At 45.0% G+C, this 14,460-nt stretch overlaps 1 protein-coding gene across 1 annotated transcript in view; it reads right to left on the reverse strand.

Moving 5' to 3' along the window:
- The window catches only part of CAB39L (calcium binding protein 39 like), a 757,003-nt gene extending 748,350 nt beyond the window's left edge, over positions 1 to 8,653 (reverse strand). The window contains exon 1 of the mRNA XM_085621896.1: positions 8,519 to 8,653. The gene's annotated coding sequence lies outside the window, so the exon portion shown is untranslated. The remainder of the gene's footprint in view (positions 1 to 8,518) is intronic.
- Positions 8,654 to 14,460: the final 5,807 nt, after the last annotated feature.

A 14,460-nucleotide genomic window follows, 5' to 3' on the forward strand; every position in this document is an offset into this window, starting at 1 on the left:
ACATGCTATATCTATCTATCTGTCTATCTATCTGTATATCTGTCTATCTATATATCGGTCTGTCTATCTGTCAACTAAAGCTTTTTAGATGCTCCACCTTTGGACTGCAGTGATAAATAAGTGTTTCGATCCTTTGTGGCCATGTTCTTAATCTTCATCAAGAGAATACTTTACTGGTAGGGTACTTACCTGAAGGCAAGACACTTTGTATCAAGAGGTGGTTAAACACACAAGTTTTGTCAGATCGTTGTCCCCCATTATAAGGCTGCTTGAAATAAACAAGTGGGCATTCACTTGCTTCAACAGTCTGTCTGCAAGTTACCTAGATCTGGAGATTAACCACCGTCCCCCTGGATTAGAGTAATTTAAATGAGCCACAAATATCCTTTGGGATTCACCCTGGACAGTTACATCCATTACTGGAGTTTACCTCGGGTGGCAAGCATTCAGAACAAGATTGTGCGCTTACCGCGCGTCTTTGGGCTCCATCCTCGGCACATGGCTTGACATTCTTGCGACCTTTACCACACTGGTGTTTCGGTGATTGTGATCACCCAAAGGGGTGCTCTGCCACTCCCTTGGTGCATCGACAGGGAAGTGCGGCAAATGGAGCACAATGTCTTGCAACAGAGGAGAGATGTCAAACTTGGGGCACTTCTTATTATGCCTAGTCAAGGACACGAGTAGTAAGAAAGTGGTGTGGGGCCTTTAGGCTCATGTTTTGTTACGTTTATTTTTTGAGCATCCATATGTAGAGGCTTCTTAGTGCTATGGGTTCAAAACTCAATGAATTAGGCCTAAGAAGACTAAAAGCAAAGGCGTTGTACTGAACAATTCATTTGAAAAAGTTATATTTTGAACAGTGTCTTAAAATGCTCAAGGTAAGATTCAGGGTGTAAGGTCAGAGGCATAAAATTCTAAATTTCAGACTCGGCGATAGAAAAGGCTTTACCAACATAGAAGGCAGGTCCCGGCACAAAATGAATGCAGGAAAAAAGAGAAAGGCTAAGTGGAAAAAGATGGCGGCCCATGACCAAGATTGCTGAGCACTTCCAAGCAGTTCTTCCCAGAAGTACTTCTTCAACGTCACCCTCTTCATCAAGCCTTTGGTTTTTAGGGAGAAGACCACTCACAGACATGTCCATTGACGCTTCTGTGGTTATGTGATTACAATCGTTTCAGATGACTGTGCTGATCATCCATGTCGGAATAGGTTGCAGTTGTTTCACGACAGACACCAAAGTCCATAATGAGGTGGGGGGGGGGGGAGAAGAGAGAGAGAGCGAGAGAAAAAATAATAATATTTATATATATATATATATATATATATATATATATATATATATATATATATATATATATAATATATATTACCTACTGGCGGTCACCAGTAGGTAGTTATAGTTAGGACCACGTTTCCATAGGAAATCCGCAACATTCTATTTTGAATAACTTTGGCGCCGGTCGACGAATCCTCTCGAATTTTTCAAAATAGGTGGGGCGCTACGCTCCGCTCCTACCCTGAAAGTCTCGGGGGGGATTCGTCAAGTGGGGGCTGAGATAAAAGGGGGGTCCCAAAACACGTTTTTCCCATGCATTTTTCCATAGGACCTTTAGACACAGCTACAGCCCGAACGGCTGAACAGAGTTCCTTGAAATTTGGCAGAGAGGTAGTCTACAGGTCAAGGAAGTGCCTTTTGTAGGTTTGGTGTAAATCTGTTCAGTAGATTCTGAGAAAATAGCCTTTAAATCAATATATATATCTGAGCCAGCTTACGGTGCGCTTACCGTACGCGTACGGGCACGTGCGCGAGCGCGATTCTGATTGGCCGTTAGATCTTAGTAAACATTCGAATCGGTCGAAACCAGGAAGCGGCGGCCGCCATTTTCTCTCTCGCACTCTGACAGGGGGTTGAAAAACAAAGTGCAAAAACATGTAAAGGGGCTGTTTAGACAGCTCCCAAGCACCTAGCCATGTCGAGGGAGTCCCCAACGATCCCCCAAGTGAAAAAAGGCAATTTTAAGTTTTTCGAAAATTTCGCCGATTACGCTTACCGTACGCGTACGGTAATAAATAATAATAATAAAAAAAAATTATCCACATTCTCCCCACCCCGTGTGCATGGCTTATCACATCAAAACAAAACATATATTTTACCTGTCACAACGATGCTCATCATATGTCTTCCATGTGCGCACGGTGCGCGAAGCGCATCGTGCGTTCATGGCCCATCTAGCGTAACGTGGGCACGCGGTGCGCGAAGCGCACCGCGTGCTCACTGTGCGCGCACGGTGCGCGAAGCGCACCGTGCGCGCACGGAACGAACTGTGTTAAGTGGGTGCGCACGCCACAAATGGCGTAAAGTAACTTAGCATTTAAAAAACCGTACAAATTCACTGAAAAAACCATAGGTTTCACACACGTTATAGTTAGGAATTAGCATTTAAAAAACCTTGCAAATTCACTGAAAAAACCATAGGTTTCACACATGTTATAGTTAGCTGGACATTTTACTGATAAAAAACCAATGAAATTCCCCCGTTATAGTTACTGTAGGCAACTATAACTCACGCGAACGTAATCCTCTGCTGATGACATATGTGTCTTTATGAAAAAAAAATATTTGTAATATATGTATAGCTAAAATTTAATGGAAGAAGACATGGGCAAATAAGTGTCTAAATACAGTATTAGCATCAGCAGAGGATTGCGGTCGCGTGAGTTATAGTTGCCTACAGTAACTATAACGGGGGAATTTCATTGGTTTTTTATCAGTAAAATGTCCAGCTAACTATAACATGTGTGAAACCTATGGTTTTTTCAGTGAATATATATATATATATATATATATATATTCCAACAAACGGAGTTCCAGTCGCGCTCTCAGAACAAAATCACACCAGGAAATCGCCGGCGGGTTTATGAAGCTAATAAACCCCCTTTTTGTTGCTTTACTCCTGTGATTTCCTGGTGTGATTTTGTTCTGAGAGCGCGACTGGAACTCCGTTTGTTGGAATATTGGTTGCCGGTTTTCTCCGCCGGTTTCGCGCCACCCCTCAAAGGGTTTGAACTTCAGAAGGAGTTTTGGAATATATATCACTGAAAAAACCATAGGTTTCACACATGTTATAGTTAGCTGGACATTTCAATCATAAAAAACCAATGAAATTCCACGTTATAGTTAGATCAGGTAACTATAACTTGCGCGCCCACAATAAACTGCTGATGACGTCACATATTACATCACTCATGACATGGTCAGTGACATCACTCTTCACATCAATGATGACATCTGAAATGACACATTGTGGATTGCGGTCGCGCAAGTTATAGTTACCTGATCTAACTATAACGTGGAATTTCATTGGTTTTTTATGATTGAAATGTCCAGCTAACTATAACATGTGTGAAACCTATGGTTTTTTCAGTGAATTTGGAAGGTTTTTTAAATGCTAATTCCTAACTATAACGTGTGTGAAACCTATGGTTTTTTCAGTGAATTTGTACGGTTTTTTAAATGCAAATTTTTTTTTGAGATTTTTTGTAAACCTATGTATAAAACAATATATGTACTATATCCTGCATTATGGAATGGTTAATTTTTTTTTTAATGCATTTTTTTTCCGTGCGCGTACGGTAAGCTGACGCTACGCGCTCCGTACGTTATAAGTACGGTGCGCTTACGTGATACGATGCGCGTACGGTAAGCTGACGCTACGCGCTCCGCACGTCATAAGTACAGCGCGCTTACGTGATACGTACGTGACGTACGCGTACACGCGGAAGCAACGTCGCGGTTACGCAGGGGCGTGTAATGCGCATGCGCGAGTGCGTCTTACGTACGCGCTCCGTAAGCGCTCCGTAAGCGTCACGTTTGCGCATGCGTACTTGTTTGCGAGCGCGTACCGTAAGCTTACGGAGCGCGCACGGTAGGTCATGTGATCCACAAATAACGCTTTTCATTGGTTGAAACTACTTTCAGTTCCAGAAACTTCCCACACCACACCCATTCCCCTCATTACTGCTTGAGATCCCCTAGGAGAAGGAGCTGAATTGACATTGAGATACAATGGCAGAACAGCAGACCTCTTCTGAGAGTAAGGCTAGCAGCACCACCATCATCATCCAGAGAAGGAGGAAACAAAAGAATTCTTTTGTATGGGAGTATTTTACTTTTCCAGAGGGGGAGAAAAAGGTCAATGCTCCATTGGTCACTTGCACACTTTGTGACCGTGTTTTATCTAGAGGAAATCCAAGGAAGAAGTATTCCTTTGGAAATCACTCTATGATGAGACACCTTAGGGATAGACATCCCAGGACCTTTGCTCGACATACTGGAGAAAACTCTTCAGTAAGTCACCAGAGCCCAACCTCAGAAGCTCAGCCGAGTACATCATCGGCAGCTCAGCTGAGCCCTTCCTCTGAGGTGGGAGCATCACCTTCTTCTGCTCCTCTGGACGTTAACCCTCGATTTGGGAGGGTTGTAATGAGGTGTATAACGTGTTCTGGTCTTATTGTTTTTGGGGAGACCAGTGTTCCCCTTATTAACAATAAGATAGATCAGCACGTTTGTAGACGCTCATAATATTCCCATTCTTTCTTTCCTCCATCCCTGTATTAACCCAACGGCTCTTTTAAGAGTCAACCTTACCTCACAATTTTTTATTTTTTTTTAAGCTTTCCTTTTTGAAAAAAATGTTTTGCCGTGCGCGCACGGTACGCGTAATTACGCGAAGTTCGCGGAATTTTTCCTCGCGGAATTTCTCCGTTTACGCCGTGCGCTGCGCACATTCGGCGATTTTTTAAAAAAAAATTACAATTATTTTTTGCCCTTGGGGGTCCTTCTGAGACCCCCTGACAAAGGCTAGGGGGTCAGGAACTGTCCAGCCTGCCCCCTTTTCACGTTATCCTCCTTTGTTTTTCTCCCCCTCAGACTCCGAGAGACAAAATGGCGGCCGACACTTCCTGGTTTCGACCGATTCGAATGTTTACTTTGATCTAACAACCAATCAGAATCGCGCACGGCACCGTACGCGTACGGTAAGCTTACCGTAAGCGCACGGAGCGCGCCCATAGATATATATATTGATTTAAATGCTATTTTCTCAGGAAATACTGAACAGATTTACACAAGACCTTCAAAAGGCACATCCCTGACCTGAGGGCTACCTCTCTGCCAAATTTCACATAATTCTGTTCAGCCGTTCGGGCTGTAGCTCGGACTAAAGGTCCTATGGAAAAATGCATGGGGAAAACGCGTTTTGGGACCCCCCTTTTTTCTCAGCCCCCGCTTGACGAATCCCCCCGAGACTTTCAGGGTAGGAGCGGAGCGTAGCGCCCCATTAGTTTTGAAAATTTCGCGAGGATTCGTCAACCGGCGCCAAAGTTATTCAAAATAGAATTTTGAGATTTCCTATGGAAACACGGTCCTAACTATAACTATCTACTGGCGACCGCCAGTAGATAATATATATATATAGTATATGCTCATTGTTAGTTCCCACTGTTATACTTTTCAGAACTTTGGTGCTATTTGACAAATGTGCACAAACTTTTCCAAAAAGAAAATATGTCTACTTTGGCTTTGATGTGGAATAATTTGTATAGATGCATCAAGCTCGGTTGATGTGGCAAAAAAGTGATTTTTCCCATTTACTTCCTATAGGATTTTTTGCTCTCATATACAGAATAAAAACTATTCACAATTGCACAAAACTTGGCATTGAGAAATTAGTATTTAAATAAATGTTTTTGGTGACAATGGGAGGGTTAAATTATAAAGATATCTAGACTGTTAATTTGTGGCGTTCTACAAACACGGTTTCGCCAAACTCCATGGATCCAAAATTTGAAAAATATAAAAATCTGATTGGATGTGGTAGCTTTATCTCTTATTATCCTTTTTGGGTCCTTCAACCCACACCTAGGCCTACTAACCTAGAACGATCAAATTGGAAGGTCGCAAAATTGGACAAAATAGTTTCACCCACCATTAGAGGACACAAGGACAAATCATATGTTGAAAAGACCAACCATTATGCATCTATAAAACCCACATCACAAATACCAAAACCTCATGAATTCCCATTCAAAAGTTAAGTTGCAAAGCATTTAAGGTAGTCTAATAGGTTACAATGACTTTTCCATAAAACAAATTAATGAGTTTAGGTACTACCTTCACCACTCTACGTCAACCTAAATCTCAAGCACCAGTATACAACCTTAACAATGTGTACACATTTTTCACACAAAATGAACATAGTACACATTATAAACAATCAGTAACCACATCGTACACAAACACACCCACCATTATACATACCATACATCAGCAAACTCACCATAATGTGCCATCACACCACTGATATACGTGTCCACACACCATCATATAATAACACCCCAACAATAAGCAGCCATCCATCTAACATTGATATGAACCCACACCCATCAATGTAAACTCACCCAACCTCATCAGATAACCACACAGCGACGTTAATAAGCCCCCACCCCACAATATCCGATCATATGTCCACCCAGCCACCATCATATACCAACATGCCAACCTTTGCACCACAAAGGCACCTTTATATGCAAACATACCATCCCTCTAATATTCAACAGACTGGCATTGTATTGGCAATAAAGATTGCTGTGCTTACAATAGCAAACAGTAAATCAGTTCTAACATATTAAATGTGTTAGAAATGCTGCAGTGCGCTGACTGCATGCAGAAGTTTCCAGTGAGATTACAGATAGGAAAAAGTCCTTATGTGTTGTCAATAAACACAGCTGAAAGACTGCAATTGCTTGCATCTTCAGTTAAGCAGATGTCAATAGGTCATAGATTTGAAGCTATGTGTTAATCCCACCTGTGATGTTATCTGTGATGTGTGTTAAACTCAGGAACAGTCAATTGGAGGGCAATATTGTTGCTATAGTAACGGTAACTGCGGACTTCAGTGGTTTTAAAGTTAATATTTTGTAGGCTGGGCCCAGCCTGAGACAGTATACAATTGGCACTATACAGATAATGTATACTTCCCAGGCCCAGTATCCCTGTTCCACTAGTCGCTAAATATTGCCTTTGCTTAGCAAATACTGGGTTCAGGGTATGCCTTTAGGCCACCTCCTTGCCCTATACAACCGTCCCAAATGGCAGATGGGCATGGTCTGAAACCACTTCCCTTACAGTGAGACAAACGGACATTGCCTTTAGCAGTGGGCAATAAGAAACCTGGTGCCAGGCTTTATCTTCAGTCAAGACCTGTGGCTATTCTCCCTGCCTCAAACCCTTAGAAAGCACAGCCTACCCCTAACCCTTTCACCATAGTCAAGTGGTTATGGTTCTCAGCCATGTCTTGCACCCAATTCGTACTGTACGAGCTCAGCAGACATTGTTTAACAAACTCAGGGTGGGCGATGTGATATTTGGCAATCCTCTGTACCCATTCCTCTTGCCCAACCTTCAACGGTGCCCAGCGGGCTCTGGGAGATGGGCTTTGCACCTATCCCTGTGTCCTATCTTGTGTTTACCTTTCGCTATACGTTTATAACATCGCCCTAATATTATTACTGAAATCGTAAAATGTGTAATTTACAAAAAGCGTATATCAATTTGTAAACTATTTAAGAACCGGAAAGAGGTGTTTCAACACACTCAACGTTTTCAATCTAACAGTTTTAAGGGTGTAATTTACCTTTCCCGTCCTTTTAGGATTTGCATTGTTCCTTCCAACCCAAAGGTTTTCAATTCGTTAACCTTGCTGCCAAAGGACCCTCAACATTTTTAAGAACGTTTACACGAAAATTCTGTTCAAGGCGTATGTCTTATTTTTTTATCCGAACGTGTAAAATGTGCATAAAAGCACAACCGAGATACTATGTATAATAATAATCAGCTCTGGGATGCTTTTTGTATCCATTCTTAACTCACACCGGGCTCTAATACTGGGCATTTTGTCGGCAAATGTCTAAAATAATATTTTATAAAGTACTAATACGCCTTTTAAATGAACATTGCATCATGATACAGTAACAGTCCACTGTCGCTCTTAGAAACTAGATACCCAATCAACCTCACGTTGACTGGGTGTTCTCTTGCATTTTGTATAGAGTTCTGCTTCGTGTGGCTAGAGTCGCACTATACACTACATACATTTATTATTTGTGTAAACCAAACAAGAGGAAAGCAAGTGAAATGGTGCATTTAGGTGGAATAGTTCCTTAAAAAGCAGGATGGAGTAATAAGAAGAGTGGGTGAATGTGATGCAGTTAAGGGCACTTGAGAGAATACAAAAAAAAAGTATTGGGGCGATTAAACAGCGACAATAAAAGCATAACATTGACTTTGGGGCAGGCAGCGGCAGCGATAGGACGAGCTGCCGGCTGCGGCCGCCAGGGGCGCTCTTCCCCTCCCAGTCTGCCAGTTACTGACAGCTGATCACTACCGCCATCACCTTCCCTCAGTACCAAGACTGTTCCTGTCTTTTTTGCCTGAATACAATCGCGTCCTCCTACCCTGGTTGTGTCTTTCCGAGGACCTGGAGGAGGAAGACCCGCGTTGTCGCTTTTCCAGTGCTGCCTTTTTAGGTCTGCTCTCTCCGGCCACTTCTTGGTCATTGACAGCAAAGAAGGACAAGATCTGACAGTTCCTACCCGAACTCACCGCCACTAGCCCTGCGCGATCTATACATCCATTTTGAAACAATAGCATTCAAAGTACCCACAGAGACATATGCTCTTATTAAAATAGAAGCCCAATAATTCTGCAGATTCTTTTATTTGTAACAACGATGTACGCATAATAACGTATTATGTATATATAAACAACTATGTTTTTTTAATGAACATTCTTTACTTTAACATTGTTAACATTAATGGAATCGCATCTTAACTCCCATAAGAAATGACTCGCCTTTCAAATTTCTGAAAAATGTCCTCCTTGGGTAATACGAATTCACATGTTCATTCCCTGTGTAACTCATACGTTCACGCATAAATCAAGCCATCCTTTGTAGTCTTTCTTTTGTGTCTGTGAGATCTCTTCTATCAGTGCTTCCGTATCAACCTTGGGACGAGCTTGTGACAGGCAAAGCGTTGCTTTGGATACCGATGTGAGTGACAGGAAACAGGGCGTGCTTCATGGCTTTTCTGTTTTTTATGGGCGCAACGAAGAGTTCCTACCTGGAGTGATAACAAGCTAAAGAACATGCCAGCAGTAGGCGCCATTGTGTAGCAGTGAACAGCGTGGACATTCTTCACTTTTATTTCCAGCCTTCTGAAATTTCAGATTCTCTTAGACAGTTCATAGCTGCCAAGTTTCTCGGGTCCGTGTGATGTGCTGCTCCAGTCCATGTGTTTTTTAAGTTCTGGGACTTGTAGTCCTGTATTATTCTAGTTAAACAAAGCTAATAGCTCCAGAATTCTAAGAGAAACCCTGGACTTGAGCAGCACATCATGCACGGATCTGGGAAACTTGTCAGGACAGCCACTTGTGATGGGGGGGGGGGGGGGGGGTCCTGATTTTTTTTAAAGACTTCAGAGGCGAGTATTATGAAGTCTCTTTTCTTACTGTTTTATTATTCACAGCACTTGAACACACTAGCAGCACAGCAGGATGTGACAAAACAATTAGAGTCACAGTATAACTAGCACCAGTCCCCACGAGTTCCTCTTTTGAGGATGGAACTATGATAATGTTTTACAGCCCATGCTTATAATGAAAAACAGAAATAATAATAGAAATTCCAATGCCAGACACATTAATTCCAATTGGTCCTTGTAGATTCCTTCTCGCCTCATGAATTAAAAATTTGCGAACATTCGTGACAAGAATTTTCAATTCTATTAAGGACAACGGAGGCGAGGATTATGCTTCTCAATCTTTGCTTTATTCAAACAGCAGCCAATAAAAAAACATCCTTTTTTATTCCAACTACAAATCCCATGAGTCTCTGCATCACGATACCATAGAGACTATAACCATATAAGGTCCCGACGAGGCAGACACCTCCTCTTTCTTTGCGTGACCGTTAACTGTTAAGGCCGTAACTTGAAACAAAGTAGTCCTCCTTGAACTGAGATCCTGAACCAGAGTCTCTGCAGGCCCAAACATCCGGAAGAAATACTTGAACTTCGGCTCCGCGGGACGAAACCCAAATGATCACAACAGGTGAGCGAGCTCCACATCGCGAAGGGGCAACCATGCCCAACGAACTCCTTGGACAGCAAGTAACCTTCACTTGCCACTGGAATCTGAAACAAAGATAAAGGTCCCGTAATAACGGTAGTCTCTCAAACCATTTTGCAATCAGAAATGTCATAAACCGCAGAGACATAAAACAGGGAGGGGAACTAGAAGCTAAAGAAGTCAATACAATGCAATCCAAACCATCAACAACTGATTCATATAAACATTGCAAGAATCATATAAATTCCGGGTGGGATAATCCTCGCCTCCGTTGTCCTTAATAGAATTGAAAATTCTTGTCACGAATGTTCGCAAATTTTTAATTCTATGTCAGGACCGGAGGCTCCGATTATGCTTGTTTAAAGCCCAGCCACCACCACTGATGCGATATCCACTATAGGTTTATAATAAAACGATTTAAAGGTAGACTCATTAGACCAATCTGCAGTGCTCATGATGTCGGATAGGGTCACACCTAAGGAAAAGGATTTAGACGCCATCGCGCCCCGCACAGAATGTGCACCAAACTGAGACACATCAATGCCTGCTTCATTCATGAGCCAACGCACCCATCGCGCCAAAGTAGCTGGTGATACTGGGCGAAAAGGCTTCTGCAATGCAATGAAAAGCTGACCCTGCGGATCAGAACGGAAGCTAGCTGTACTTACCTCGTACGCTTTGACACATTTCACCACACATAATTTGGGATTATCCGGAAAAGCCGGGTAAGACACTGAAGTGGAATTGGTTTTGGTTCGTCTGGAAATAGAGAAAGTCACCCCCTCTGGGGAGAACTTACGCCCCGCTAGATCTAAAGCTCTGATATCAGAAACTCTCTTGCACGAGACCAAACATAATAACATCGCCAGCTTGGCGGAAAGCTGCTTCCGTGACAGGCGCTCATTCGGTGGCCAAGATTCCAAAAAGCGGAGGACCACTGTCACATCCCACAAAAAAGAGTACTTTGGACACGGGGGTTTGACCATCCGGATACCCCTAAGCAGTTTACACACCAGAGGATGTTCTCCGACTGGCTTACCCTCCAAAGGAGCATGCCCAGCGGAAATAGCGGATCTAAAATTGTTCACTGTCCTATACGCAGAACCAGAGGACGCCAAAGAAGCAAGGAAATTCATGACCATGGAGACATTAGCTGTAGTGGGATCGACGTCCCGTTGAATACACCAGCTACACCACCTGTTCCATGCTGATGAATACCGCTTATGGGTATTATCTGACCATGCCTGCTTGATGAAGTTGGAAGCGTCTGCCGAAAGGCCTGGGACCTTCCATCTATCCCTGAAACTCGCCATGCCACCAGAAGTAATTGGTCTGAGGTCACTAACGGATGAGGGGCCTTGAGAGGGTCCAGCAATAGGTTCCATCTCTGAGGGAGGAGAACTGGTGTCGCACAGGACATTTCCAGAACTATCGGAAACCAGGCCTGAGCCCTCCACAAAGGTGTAACCAGTACCATCTCCGTCCGCTGGCGTCTGGCTTGAGCCAGGACTCTGGGAATCATGACAAACGGCGGGAAGGCATAACAAAGGACTGAAGGCCAGGTCTGAAGAAACGCATCCGAGGCTAAAGCCTCCGGATCCGGACGCCAGCTGTAGAAATCCGGAAGTTGCTTGTTCAGCCGTGATGCGAACAGGTCCAACTGACACGGACCCCAAAGGAGGTTCAGCATCCGGAAGACTCGAGGATGCAATCGCCAATCGCTGTAATCCCGTAGGTACCGGGAATGCCAGTCGGCCACCTCGTTCTTCCGGCCCGGAAGATATTCCGCTACTATTGACAGATTGTACTGAAGACAATAATGCCAAAAATCCTTGGCAATCTCCGCTAGAATGCGAGATCGAGTACCCCCTAGTTTGTTCACGTACCGGACTGCCGATATGTTGTCCATTCGTAGAAGAATGCAGCAGTTCATCTTCTGCGGAGAGAGGCTGCGAATCGCGAACGATCCCGCTAACAACTCCAAGCAATTGATGTGAAGGGAGAGTTCTTCCGGCGACCAACGACCCCCCGTCGAGATCGGACCGCAGCGGGCTCCCCAGCCCCAACGGCTGGCGTCCGACTCTATCACTACCTCTGGATTGAACCCGAAAATGGCCCTGCCATTCCACGATTCCATGTGGTCGAGCCACCACAACATTTCCCACCTTGCTTCCTCTGACAGAGGGATCTGATCTGTATAGCTGAGGCCTTTGCGGAGATGTTGAATCTTTAATCGTTGTAGAGCTCGGTAGTGAAGGGGTCCCGGAAAAATAGCCTGAATCGAGGAGGCCAGTAAGCCCACCACCCGGGCTATGGACCGCAAGGACACAATCTGCTTGGTCATGATCGATCTCAATTCTCTCTTGATCGTTTTGATCTTGGATGCGGGAAGGAGAAGCTGGCAGGTGCGAGAATCCACCTGAAAGCCCAGAAACTCTATAGATTGCGTGGGTACCAGAACTGATTTCTGAGGATTCACAATGAAACCCAGATTTTGAAGGAGAAGGATGGACCACTCCAGGTGAGTCATCACTAGACGCGGACATTGCGCCATGATAATGACGTCGTCCAGATAGACGATCAGCCTCACTCCGCGGGAACGTAGGGACTCCATGACTGGACGAAGGAGTTTCGTGAAGCACCAAGGTGCTGACGAAAGTCCGAAAGGAAGAACAGTGTACTCGTAACAGACGCCTTGCCACAGAAACTGAAGGAACCGGCGATGAGGGGCGTAAATGGGTACGGCCAGGTAGGCGTCTTTCAGGTCTAGACGGACCATCCAATCGCCCTCCTGCAGCAGATCTCGCAGAAGATGGATGCCCTCCATTTTGAAATGGCGGTAAACGATCCATCCATTGAACTCTTTGAGGTTCAGAACCAACCTGTGCCCGCCCCCTTTTTTCTCTACCAGGAACACGTTGCTGAGGAAACCGTGGGAGTGGAGGCGAGACTCGACTATCGCCCCTTTCTGTAAAAGAGAGTGTATTTCCCCTGCAATAAAACTCTGATCGAGTTGGGAAAAATGGATGGGATGGGGAGGAGAAAGTTGGGCGGGAGTGTTGTACATCTCCAATTTGTAACCTTGTACTGTTTCCAGGATCCAGGGATCCTGCGAGAGCGCTTGCCAAGCATGCAGGAAATATTGAATGCGACCCCCCAACTGTACCTCTGAACAAAGGATAAGTCTCACCTGCAGATCCTGACTCCTGGTGGTTTCCCTGGTTGCCACCGAACCTGCCTCTGCGGAAGCGGTTCCACGCCCGTCTTGAGGGGTAGAAATTGGAGTTTCCGGAGTAGTTGTCTTGATAACCTCCTCTGTTGTGGTGTTGACCACGCGGGGCGCCTTGGGGTTGACCTCGGCCGGACGAACGCCCTCGATTTCGTCCGGCCCTGGCGAAAACCGGTCGGAAGGCCCGCCGGAGCGATTCCTGCGCCTTGTCAAGGCCGCTGAACGTAGCCACGAATTTGGTGAGCTCCTTCAAAAAGGGTTGCCCAAACAGGAGACCCTGGGCTACGGGACCTGCCTCCGAGGAAGATAATTCCGCCAGTTTTGGGTCTAATTTGAGGAGGATCGATCTCCTCCGTTCGCTAGACATAGCGCAGTTAGCATTTCCTAACAAGCATACCGCCCGCTGCGCCCAGCCAATGAGGTCATCGGGGTTCACTGGAGACCCGGACTCCTTCGCCTGGAGACCCAACTCAAGAATTTTAGACAACGGCCCGGACAAATCTAAAAGCTTGTCATGGCATGACCGCCAGGCGCGGTCAATGCCCTTTTTCGGGTCCTTAGAATATTTCCGAAGATAAGTGATCATGGTCGGGTCCACTTCAGGGGTCTCCGCCACCCGGGCTGCCAAATCAGGCCTGGGACATTCCGACCTAAGGCGTGCCCTGACATCCTTCTCGAAAGGGCGACGAAGGTTGGACTGGAGATAGTCGGCCACTTCCTGTGCGGGGGTCCATGCCGAAGAATTGGGGTGGATGATATCTGACGGGTCAAAGGTCAGGTGTTTAGGCTGTGATGTGGGCTCTATATGATGCTCCTTCCTAGTCTTTTTAGCATGGGAAGTGCACTCTTCCTGATCGGAGTCGCTGAGCGCCGAGGATTCCCCTTTATCTTCGTGAGAAGACTCATCCTGTTCAGAATGCGCCAAATAAGCGTGATCATTTGCGAAGGCCTTAGAGAGCCGAGCAAAATCCTCTGAATGAGGGTTAGAGGACTTCTTACCAGTCGATTTGGGACGACTAGACGTGGTCGGGAGCCAACCTT

This window comes from Triturus cristatus, chromosome 8, assembly GCF_964204655.1.
Source record: "Triturus cristatus chromosome 8, aTriCri1.1, whole genome shotgun sequence".
Classification (NCBI taxonomy): domain Eukaryota; kingdom Metazoa; phylum Chordata; class Amphibia; order Caudata; family Salamandridae; genus Triturus; species Triturus cristatus.